Source organism: Phocoena sinus, chromosome 6, assembly GCF_008692025.1.
Source record: "Phocoena sinus isolate mPhoSin1 chromosome 6, mPhoSin1.pri, whole genome shotgun sequence".
NCBI lineage: Eukaryota > Metazoa > Chordata > Mammalia > Artiodactyla > Phocoenidae > Phocoena > Phocoena sinus.
The window spans coordinates 21,179,811-21,192,913 of NC_045768.1; positions in this window are offsets into that span (position 1 = coordinate 21,179,811).

Here is a 13,103-nt window from a genome sequence, read left to right on the forward strand (position 1 = left end):
ACAATCATAGCTTTATTTTATGTGGCATCCCAAACCCTGCCTCAAAATAACACCACCACTTCTGAAGTGGACGGCTGATGAGGACAAAGGAGGTTTTCAAAGAGCATTCAGAGTGACATGTAGAAGGCCACAGAGGGCTGCCTCAAACAAGAGGGGCAACTGAGACGGCACTATCGCCAACAGAGGCAAAATTGTGTGCACAGTTTAATTCAGCCAGTGACGTTCCGGGAAAAAGCAAAAGCCAGCAGTTCCACTTGAGGCCAGGATCTGAGGAGTTTTGCAAACAAGAAATTAGAATTTGCCCCAGAACCGGCAGAGAGGCTTGTGGGTAAGTGATAGGATCGTTTTACCTTTCCATGTAGAAGCTCCTCCCCTGAAAGCATAGAGACCCTCTAAGGTGGGGAATGCGATACAGATCATGGAGTTGGTGCCGAAGAACCACCTGTGTGCTTGTTAAAATGCAAATTTCTAAGCCCACCTAAGAGATTCTGATTCAGGGATGGGAATCTGGAATCTGCCTTTTCTTAAACAACGTCCTAGCTGATGCTCATGATGATTCTGGTCTACAGACTATAAGAAATACTGTTCTCCACTCTACGACATAAATCACAGCAAGATCCTTTTTTTTTTTTTTTTTTTTTTTTTATGCGTTACGCGGGCCTCTCACTGTTGTGGCCTCTCCCGTTGCGGAGGACAGGCTCCGGACGCGCAGGCCCAGCGGCCATGGCTCACGGGCCCAGCCGCTCCGCGGCATGTGGGATCTTCCCAGACCGGGGCACGAACCCGTGTCCCCTGCATCAGCAGGCGGACTCTCAACCACTGCGCCACCAGGGAAGCCCCGCAAGATCCTTTTTGACCCAGCTCCTAGAGAAATGGAAATAAAAACAAAAATAAACAAATGGGACCTAATGAAACTTAAAAGCTTTTGCACAGCAAAGGAGACCATAAATAAGACAAAAAGACAACCCTCAGCATGGGAGAAAATATTTGCAAATGAAGCAACTGACAAAGGATTAATCTCCAAAATTTACAAGCAGCTCATGCAGCTCAATATCAAAAAGACAACCCAATCCAAAAATGGGAAGAAGACCTAAATAGACATTTCTCCAAAGAAGATATACAGATTGCCAACAAACACATGAAAGGATGCTCAACATCACTAATCATTAGAGAAATGCAAATCAAAACTACAATGAGATATCATCTCACACCAGTCAGAATGGCCATCATCAAAAAATCTAGAAACAATGCTGGAGAGGGTGTGGAGAAAAGGGAACCCTCTTGCACTGTTGGTGGGAATGTAAATTGATACAGCCACCATGGAGAACAGTATGGAGGTTCCTTAAAAAACTAAAAACAGAACTACCATACAACCCAGCAATCCCACTACTGGGCATATACCCTGAGAAAACCATAATTCAAAAAGCATCATGTACCACAATGTTCATTGCAGCTCTATTTACAATAGCCAGGACATGGAAGCAACCTAAGTGTCCATCAACAGATGAATGGATAAAGAAGATGTGGCACATATATACAGTGGAATATTACTCAGCCATAAAAATAAATGAAATTGAGTCATTTGTAGTGAGGTGGGTGGACCTAGAGTCTGTCATACAAAATTAAGTAAGTCAGAAAGAGAAAAACAAATACCATATGCTAACACATATATATGGAATCTAAAAAAAAAAAAAAGAAGAACCTAGGGGCAAGACAGGAATAAAGATGCACACCTACTAGAGAATGGACTTGAGGACACGGGGAGGGGGAAGGGTAAGCTGGGACAAAGTGAGAGAGTGGTAGTGTATATATGAACATATATACACTACCAAATGTAAAATAGATAGCTAGTGGGAAGCAGCCGCATAGCACAGGGAGATCAGTTCGGTGCTTTGTGACCAGCTAGAAGGATGGGATAGGGAGGGTGGGAGGGAGACGAAAGGAGGAGGAGATATGGGGATATATGTATATGTATAACCGATGCACTTTGTTATAAAGCAGAAACTAACACACCATTGTAAAGCAATTATACTGCAATAAAAATGTTAAAAAAAAGAGGACTAAACAAACCTTAAAAAACAAAATACTGTACTCATAGCTCCACCCATTTCTCTAAATCATAAATTGACATGCCCCTTATTGTCAATAGCACTTTTAAGTTCTTACTTTGGAAAATTTTCCTGTTTGCTGAAAAGTTGCTTAGATAGGCAGATTTCTCTTACAAAATTCTATTACTGGGTCCTTTTGCCCTAAACTTTTAGTGTTATTTTTATTGAGCAGTTACCAGGTGCTTACAGTTTGGGAGAAGATCTCAGATGAACTAAACGATCTTTTGACAGATTCACGTCATAGGTCTGGCTGTAAAGAGCCTCACAGTGGAGTAGATATTTTCCCAAGCCCCCCAGACTTCTTTGGCTGGCCCTGCAGGCTCCTAGGAGCTGAGCCTCACCTGGCCACAGAAATATAATTTGCTGCCAGCACCGAGGACTACCTGTTAACCTGGCTTTCTTCACAAGCCGCCTCTGGAGTGTGTGGCTGTGTGTATACTGCTTTGTGGTCACTATCCATTACAGAGGTTGGGCTGGAGAAGATACTGAGCTGACAAGTACTGGAAGCCTTGGCACTGAGTCTAATTAGTGAATCTTTGGATAGGATGGAAAGCCTGTTTATTGGCTGTGTGCCCCATGAGCGTGTTTGGTTCCATCACTTAGGAATGATCTTTAAAGGCATCTAGAAGATGAACATTCAGACATCATATGACCCAACATTTCCCACTCCCAGAACACAACAGAAATGCATATGTATATTCATCAAAAGGTAGATTCAAGAATCTCCACAGCGGGCTTCCCTGGTGGCACAGTGGTTAAGAATCTGCCTGCCCATGCAGGGGACACCGGCTTGGAGCCCTGGTCCAGGAAGATCCCATATGCCACAGAGCAACTAAGCCCGGGAGCCACAACTACTGAGCCTGTGCTCTAGAGCCCACGAGCCACAACTACTGGGCCCACGTGCCACAACTACTGAAGCCCGTGTGCCTAGAGCCCATGTTCTGCAACAAGAGAAGCCACCGTGATGAGAAGCCCACGCACCGCAACAAGAGTAGCCCCTGCTCGCCATGACTAGAGAAAGCCTGCGTGCAGCAACGAAGACCCAACACAGCCAAAAATAAATGAAATAAATTTAAAAAAAAAATCTCCACAGCAGCAGAGATTTATAGTAACCAAAACCAGAAAAAACTCACATGACTGTCAACAGTGGTGTGGTCACACAGTAGAACATTATACAGCAAGACGAATGAAGAAACAACGTGCTGGGGAGTTCCCTGGTGGTCCAGTGGTTAGGATTCCGGGTTTTCACGGCCGTGGCCCAGGTTCATTCCCTGGTTGGGGAACTGAGATGCCACAAGCTGCGTGTTGCCGCCAAAATAAAAACAAACAAACAAAACCAAAACGTGGTGAATGAATTACACAAATATAGTGTTGAGTGAAAAAAGCCTAGATACGACGAAAGAATGTCTCGCGCTGATTCTATTTGTATAAAATTCAAAAACAGGCAAAACTAATGCATTGAGCTAAAAGTCGACTAATGTTACCTTTGTGGGCGTTTCTGGGGTACTGATAATATTCTGTTTCTTAATGTGGGGCTGGTTCTTTGTAAAAATTCAGCAAGCAGTACATTTCTGATCTGTGAGCCTTTATGTGATACTTCAATAAGAAGTTTACATACATAAGGCATCTAGTCTGCGACCCTCACTTCTTAAGTGAGGAAGCTGAGGCCCAGCTGTGTTAAGTAACTTGCTCGAGGTCGGCCAGTTAGTTCTAATGCTGTGCTCCCTCCCACTCGGATGCGTACTGATGCAATGTGGGTTTGGGGAACGCTGGTTTGGGGGAAGCCAAAAGGTAAAGAAGTGAGGAAATAAGAGGGAGAGAAAGATGTGTGAGCAACTGTTAGTTGCCACCACTCCTTTGCCCCTCATGACTGCTAGTCGTCCCGTCTCTCTTCCTCCCTCACCCTTCAAATGTATCCTTGCGAGGCCCTGATGCCTGGAGCTGCTACAGCCATCTTGTGGCCACAAGAGAGACATTCCCAACTCCCTGAGTATAGCTGAGTGCATAAATGGAATGTGACCATGTCACTGATGGCGTCATTGAGCCACTGCACCTGACTCCAGACTTCTTAAATAAAAAATACACATCCCGGGCTTTCCGGGTGGTGCAGTGGTTGAGAGTCCGCCTGCCGATTCATGCCCCAGTCCGGGAACATCCCACATGCCGCGGAGCGGCTGGGCCCGTGAGCCATGGCCGCTGAGCCTGCGCGTCCGGAGCCTGTGCGCCACAACGGGAGAGGCCCGCGTACCGCAAAAAAAAAAAAAAAAAAAAAAACCACATCCCTATGGTCTCAGGCACTTTAACGGGGATCTCTGTTAACATGCAGCTGAACTCATCCATAGGGATTCAGAAGATGAGGAATACAAGCAGACAAAAGAAAGTCTAAGAAGAGAGTGCCCCTTTGTGGGAAGCAATGTTCCCAGCAGTGGCAGCATCCTTCAATAATGGGCATTCTCAGAAGGGGCAAGGTGAAACTGGTACTTGGGGTGGAGGTGAGGGGAGCAAAAAGGTCTTAGATATTACAGTGGCTGTCTGAAAAGTTCAGCTCCACCCAACAAAATCTGATTCGTTAGTATTTAATTTTTCTTGTTAGGGAAAATTTAAACCTAATTAACCTTTCCCACGTAGGAGCAGTAATATTGGGAAAGAAGAAGAAAAGGATGGAGAAACATTACTCTCTAAAGATGCTGGAAAACTCTAAAACCAAAGAGGAGCAGAGTTCCTGAGCCTTCCCAAGGCCTCTGAATTCCACCAGCTCTTCCCAGATCCTTGCCACTGTGGTAGCTCCGGGCAGCCCTGCTCTGCCCAGCCCCTTCTGTGCTTTGTAAATGGGGTGATACATGATCATGCAGGCCCACAGACTCATCCTCACTATACAGAGGTAGTGAGACCACACGGGCACAAGGCCTTGTCTTTCTGGGGTGGGCAGGGTAGCAAGATGGTGCTGGGGGCACAGCAAGAAAGTTCTACTCAGTACCCAGATTATAGGTACAGGTGAGGTGACTTGCTAAAGACAGGGCTTCTGCCCACCCCAGCTAGATAAGGCCCTTCATTGTGCTGGCATTTCGGGATTCTGTGATTGGCACAGCAGCTTGGGTCTTCCTGCGATGTGGCTGGCAGAACACCATTCCCACACTCATGAAGAAAACGGGAGATGCCTGAAGCGGCACTCACCACACAGCCATTAATCTGATTCTCTCGGCTTGCAGGAATAGCAGACTTTGAGCTGGGGCCCATACATGGACGCTTCTAGAAGTCTTATCTGTAGGAATATTCATTTTCTCCAAAATCAAACCCAGTCCTCTGTGAGACTTTTTTTTTTTTTTTTTTTTTTTGCGGTACGCGGGCCTCTCACTGTTGTGGCCTCTCCCGCTGCGGAGCACAGGCTCCGGACGCGCAGGCTCAGCGGCCATGACTCACGGGCCTAGCCGCTCCGCGGCATGTGGGGTCTTCCCAGACCGGGGCACGAACCTGTGTCCCCTGCATCGGCAGGTGGACTCTCAACCACTGGGCCACCAGGGAAGCCCTCTGTGAGACTTCTTTTTTTTTTTTTTTTTTTTTTTTTTTTTTTGCGGTTCACGGGCCTCTCACTGTTGTGGCCTCTCCCGTCGTGGAGCACAGGCTCAGGACGCGCAGGCTCAGCGGCCACGGATCATGGGCCTAGCTGCTCCGCGGCATGTGGGATCTTCCCGGACCGGGGCACGAACCCGTGTCCCCTGCATCGGCAGGCGGACTCTCAACCACTGCGCCACCAGGGAAGCCCCTGTGAGACTTCTTAAACCACCCTGTCCTACAGTAGAATGGGGTTTGTTCAGCTCCCAGTTTCTAGTGCAAATGGGCTATCTTGGCTCCTCCACATTCACAACCTTGTCAAGTCTTCCAAATTAACTCATTCAACAGCTTCTTGTTATCAAGGCAAACCTAAGTGCCCTCTGGGAAAAGCCACACATTTAGTCACTCAGGATAGGATCTTTGGAGGTTATTGATGACACAAGTAATTTTTTTTAAATTTTTTTTTATTTATTTATTTTTGGCTGTGTTGGGTCTTCGTTTCTATGCGAGGGCTTTCTCTAGTTGTGGCGAGCGGGAGCCACTCTTCATCGCGGTGCGTGGGCCTCTCACTATCGCGGCCTCTCTTGCTGCGGAGCACAGGCTCCAGACGCGCAGGCTCAGTAGTTGTGGCTCACGGGCCTAGTTGCTCCGCGGCATGTGGGATCCTCCCAGACCAGCGCTCGAACCCGTGTCCCCTGCATTGGCAGGCAGATTCTCAACCACTGCGCCACCAGGGAAGCCCCAAGTAAAGTAATTTAACACAAATGAGAGCAGAGCTCTAGCCTCACCTTGACTGCTGGATTTCCGTACAGCCTCAGAATTAAGGTCTGCTTTGCTGACTTCAGTCCATCCATCAGCAACACTACTGCCCAGAACCCCCTGGAGTGTTGGTACCCAGGTACATGGCCAGGGATCAGGAAACTTAAGGGGACACCAGAAACTAAATCATGTCACTACTCGCTTAAAAATGATCCTGAACAGCATCTTGGGGGTTAGGGTTCGGGGGGCCTGTTGTCACTGTAAACCATGTGCTTTCTGGGATGGGATGCATGGAGTGTGGCCAGGACATCCAGAATCAACTGCTCTAGAAGGCTTCTCTCAGCTGACTGTGGGAATTTGGACAGGGAAATGACTTCTGAAATATTCCTTTCTGACCCGCGCACGTAATTTGTTCAAATTAAGCACTAGAGATACCAACTCTGTTGCTGAAGGCAGGATGCTTTCTTGGCCTTAGATATACTCCCTCAGGAAGGATGTGGCTAGCAAAAATATTTCCCCTCCACTTTAATTTAAACATTTTATTTTAGAATACTTTTTAGATTTATGGAAAAGTTGCAAACATAGTACAGAGAATTCTCACATACCCCTTACCCAAAGCCTCCTTTTGTTAACATCTTATATCATTATGGTACATTTGTCACAACTAAGGAGTTCAACGTTGGTACATTACTATTAACTGTACGCTTTATTGTATTTCACTAGTTTTCTCCTGGTGTTCTTTTTCTGTTACAGAATCCCATCCAGAATACCCACGATACATTTTATAGTCATATCTCTCAGCCTCCACTATTTTGTGGCACTTTCTCAGACTTTCCTTATATATAATGACCTTGAAAGGTTTGAAAAGTATTGATCGGGCATTTTGTAGAATGCCCTTCATTTGGGTTTGTCTGGTATGTTTCTCATGGTCACACCGGGGTTATGGGTTTGGGGGAGGAAGATCACAGAGGTAAAGCGCCCTTCTCAGCGTATCGTATCAAGGCTACATAGTATCAACATGACTTGTCACTGATGATGTTAACTTTGATCACCTGGTCCAGGTGCTCTTTGCCAGGTTTCTTCGCTGTTGTTACTCCTCCCCTGGCACCCCCTCCTCTCATACTGTAGTCTTTGGAAGCCTGTTGCTAAGGGCAGTTTGGCTCCTTTTTGACCATTGCTTTTAGGATCCCATTTTCAACGATTTATTTGAAAGAGAAAGCCCTGTGGTCAAGGCAGGTATCAAAAGCACCCTGTGAGCAGGCATGATGTGCCCCGCAGCAACCACCTGGCCTGACTGGGACCCTGCCTTGTACGGACGCTCCTCCTCCTTGCTCCTGCCCTTTGGGCCTGGCCCTCGAGGGTTTACCTCCCCCAAGTCTGTTGAAAGAGAAACTTCTCTCTCGTTAGGTACAGTAATTTTGTCCTGAAATCTAGTCAAGAAGTGGGGGTCAGGCTTCCCTGGTGGCGCAGTGGTTGAGAGTCCACCTGCCGATGCAGGGGACACGGGTTCGTGCCCTGGTCCGGGAGGATCCCACATGCCGCGGAGCGGCTGGGCCCGTGAGCCATGGCCGCTGAGCCTGCGCTTCCGGAGCCTGTGCTCCACAACGGGAGAGGCCACAACAGTGAGAGGCCCACATACCGCAAAAAAAAAAACCAAAACAAATTATAGTACATCCACACCATATTATGCAGCAATAACAAATGAATTAGAGCTCTATACGTTGGGAGGTCTATGATACATTAAATTTAAAAAGGCAAGTTGTATACATCAGAAATTAACACAACATTGTAAATCAACTATACTTCAATAAAATAAATTTTAAAAATAAAAAAGGCAAGTGGTAAAGTAATATGTATAGTGGGATCACTACATATGAACATATATATGTGTATATGTTTATATGAGAGTAGGAAAATGCATGATAGTATATGAACCAGACTATTTAGGTTTATATCTTCGGGTGATGGGACAGCAGGGCAAGGGCAGGCCAGATTAACATTATCTTTCTACAACTTCGTTTGTTTCCTTTCACGCATTACAGTGAGCATTTATTTCTTTTGTAATTTAAAAATTCTAATCAGGAAAAATTTTAAATCAAAACATATGAAACATCCGAGTTAAATATATTTACAATGTTTCCTACTTCTTTTCCAAGACTAAGCAACATTCTGTTATAAGCCAATGTTTTGCTTACCTTTCTCCACTCCTAAAGTGATACAATTACAAGAAGAATTTTAAGAAATCTCCATTATGGGACTTCCCTGGTGGCGCAGTGGTTAAAGACTCTGCACTCCCAGTGCAGGGGGCCCGGGTTCAATATCTGGTCAGGAAACTAGAGCCTGTGAGCCAAAACTAAGGAGCCCACGTGCTGCAACTAAGACCTGGTGCAACCAAATAAATAAATAAACATTAAAAAAAACCCCTCCATTATACCCCAATTAACAGGCCTTAGCACTCAAAAAAAAAAAAGACTTTATCACGTATCACTTTCTATTTCAAATTATATTTATATGCTATACAACAGCAACAAAGACATTTTTCAGGCACAATCCTAGACGTCTACCTTACGGCTATGCTCCCCCCACTCCTTTTTGTCCTAGCTTCACTTTTGTCAGATGTGTCTTGAGACACGTGTTAACAAGCAAAGTTGAATTCATGTCATATATTCTGAGGCACACTACAGAAGCATTTATAATTTTAGAAAAAATTTCAATATTACTTCTTATTAGAATTTTTTTTTACACTTCAGAATTACGTGTCCCTTTGCTAATAACTGTATATATAATGTGTATTTTTACTGGAACTTATATGTTCCCAGCATCTTCATTTTGATGATGATCTTAAGTTTTTTTAATATTCTGAATACATTCTGAATATAAAACATAACATAGCATATTCTGAGTTGTCTGGATGACCACCATTTAATTGACTAACGAAATAGATATCAGTTCCCTATACTTACATTTGTTTAAGCTCAAGAAACTACCAAATATTTCAACATCAGTTTCCTTACGTGAATGACAAATGAATAGCAACGGTCTTAATACATGGAAACTTGTGCCCAGTCAGGCCCATCTGAGCATCTGTAGGGCCTGAACCAGAGTACAGATGCGGGCTTACATTCCATACATCTAAATATTTAAAAGTTATACATCCAGCTAACAAATATGTGTAAAGCTATGGCTTTGAAATGACTGAAAGCTGGCTAAATATCAAAGACAACTAACTTTATTTTTCATGTCTGGGTGGTCTGTTGATATTTGGTATGAGTGATAAAATAAATATTGACACATAAACAGTTCATAAAATTTATTTTTCTTGCCTTGATAGCAGCAAAATAATTATTTACATTATAAGATTATAAGATTTTTCACATAAATGGTGTGTTCAAAGATAAACTAAGGCATATTAAAAATTGTAAGAGCTTATTTGAGGAAAAATCAATTTGAAGCAGGCAGTGACAAACCAGAAGTGGTTAGGAGCGCTCCACGGACAGGAGCTGGGGAGAGACTTTTGTAGAGAAAGGGTGGAAATAAAGTAAAGAAATGATGGATTGTCTATAGGATAAAGCCTACTTGGCTGTTAGTGACTGGTTGTTCAATTTCATAACCTTGAGTTATTTACAGGCTTAGGTTTGGGCTTGTCACAGCATTAGAGCCACCTCAGTCTAATGGCTTCCTTGATTAATTAAACAACAGTAATGTCAGACTGGACAAAGTTCTTAAGTGATTGTACTTCTTAGATAGTTTTTTATTACTTTTAATTTAGAGAAAATGTATTCTTTGGTAAGTAAACAACAACTGAAATTGCCAATTAAATTCTTAAAGTAATATTTAGATTCGGAAATAAATCACAAATTTTATATATCATATTAAAACACTGAAATAGGGATACATATGATAAATTATCATAGAATGTTAGAATATATTTTAATTTCATCATAAATTATCACTTATATTGCAATTTTTACCATCTCTTAAAGCAATATCTAGAGTCATACAGTAAAGAATCAGTATTATGCTTCACTCATGGTACATATAAACGGACATATATACAAATGAAAGGAAAATCAATTGTTTAATATTGCAGAAATGTTCCTCAGTCACCAGTCCAAATGTACTAATTCATGAGCAACTCCAGAATCACAGATGATAATAAGAAGAAAAGCAAGAAAATGGGCTTTCAGCACTAAAGAGAAAAATTGTTGGTTGTTCAAGAATTTATTGAATTCATCCGATCTGAGAGGTAGCATTTAGAATAATTAGTTTTTTCTCTTACCTAAGTGCTTCTGCTGCTCAACTCTTCCTTGCACTAAAAAGCAGTGTCCATTTTTGACCTTGTGAGAAAATAGGAAAAATATATGTTGGTTTCTGCCTTCCATTCCCCACCTCATTCCTGGCACAGAGCCCCTGAAACTGTCATGAATTCCTAAGTGTTAAGAACATTAGGGGGCTTCCCTGGTGGCGCAGTGGCTAAGACTCCATGCTCCCAATGCAGGGGGCCCGGCTTCGATCTCTGGTCAGGGAACTAGATCCCACACGCATGTCGCAACTAAGTTCACGTGCCACAACTAAGGAGCCCGCCTGCTGCAACTAAGACCCAGTGCAACCAAATAAATAAATATTTAAAAGAAAGAAAAAAGAACATTAGGAACCTCTTCTGTTCTAATAGTTGGGCTTTGACCCTGGCTTCTGAAACAGGGTTCCTAAATCCACTGGAACTTCCTGGGTAGCAGGAGTACTTTTTGTTCTAATGAGGCGATTCTGGGTGAGCTCCTGGATGGCAGCTAATCACCACCAGTAAGACCAAGTCATGATCAAAAGCTTGGAATTTTCAGCCCCATTCCCCAGTCTCCAGAGAGGGGAAAGGGGCTGGAAATGGAGTTCATGATCCATCCTGTCTACATGATGAAGTCTCACAAAAATCCCAAAGTATGGGGTTTGGAGAACTTCCAGGTTGGTGAACCTCCACATACCAGGACAGTGACACACCCCAACTCCACAGTGACAGAAGCTCCTGCACTTGGGGCCTCTTAGATCTCACCTCATGTGTGTCTTCATCTGGCTGTTCATCTGTATCCTTTATCCTATCCTTTAATGAACTGCTAAACATAGGTGTTTCCCTGAGTTCCGTGAGTCGTTCTAGCATATAATCGAATCCAAGTGGAAAGGAGGTCATGGGAACTTCCAATTTGTCGCCAAGTCAGATAGAAGTTGTGGGTGACCTGAGGATCTACTGCCTGCGGTTGACATGTGAAGTGGGGGTGGGCAGTCTCAGGGGCCTTAGCCCTCACCCTGTAGGATTTAACGCTATCTCCAGGTGGATGGTGTCAGAATTGAGTTAGATTGTAGGATGCTCAGCTGGTGCCTCAGAATTGTGTGGAACCATCCCCCACCTCTGGTGTCAGAGGGCTGTGTGATAGTAGTGTAAAGGAGACACACGGGAGGAAGACTGGGTTTCTACCCAACTCAGACCTCAATGGGTGCATAACCCCAAAACTTTTACAGCATTCCAACCCAGCTGCCTTTTGCTTTAAGAGCAGAGGGCAAGAGGTATGAAGTGTTTCCATCGGGCCTGAGTAGTGTTAGGAGCAGTTATTCAAGGTTCTAGGTTATGCTGGGCCAGTGCCAAGTGACAGAGGTTCTCATCTGTTCCTTAACAAGTGTGTGTGTGTGTGTGTGTGTGTGTGTGTGTGTACATGTGTTTTATGCAAGACATTCTAATATGTGGGGGAAGCAGCCCCTTTTGCTTGAGCCTAAGGGTAGTACTGGGCCGAATGAAAGCCAAATGACTTCACACAGCGCCATGCAGGTGAAAGTTTACAATTTTGAGTAGAGAAAACTGGTGGGAGAGGCAAGCAAGGTCAAAGAAATGCATGCTGTTGCTAAGGGCATCCTCTTCACACTGTGAATAGTGACCACGTTTGCCAAAACATCAGTGTCACATAAAATTTAACATTGATTTGAATGTATTAGTTTCGTGTTTTTTTGAGTGATTAAGTTGTAAACAATTCTTAATTTTGAGAAATATCATATTTACCTTGAAAATCTTGTAAAGGTAAGTAGGACTTGTGTTGATTTACAGATGTTAGGAGTAAAATATAGAAAACGATCATTCCTATTGTTGCCAATTAAAAGATTTCTCAAAATAATAAAACAATGTTTTTAAAATGCCCTGGGAGAATCATATGCTTAAAATAAACCACAGTGTAACAAGAGAGACAGGCATGTTATTAATTCAAAGCTATAGTCACATATTTAGGTATTAGATGGTAGATACTGTGAAAGAAAAATCAAAATGGAGTCAGTATTGCTAAAAGACTTCTCTAAAATGCTGCCAGGGGAATTCCTTGGCTGTCCAGTGGTTAGGACTCCACACTTTCACTACCAGGGGCCCAGGTTTGATCCCTGGTCGGGGAACTAAAATCCCACAAGTCGCGTGGTTCGGCAAATAAATAAATAAATAAAATGCAGCTGGAAGGCCCCTGAGGAAATGTGACTTATGCACATCTCAGTCCAGAAGGAATCTGGCCTTTTGACCACTTATTGTCTTAACACAGACATCCAGAACATCTGCCCAATGTTCAGAAACTCAAGATACTTACTGCATCCTTACCCGAAAGCAACTTGCGACAGCCATCCCTTAAGGACTAATATTTCCTTTCTTCTATCAGAGTAGAGCCT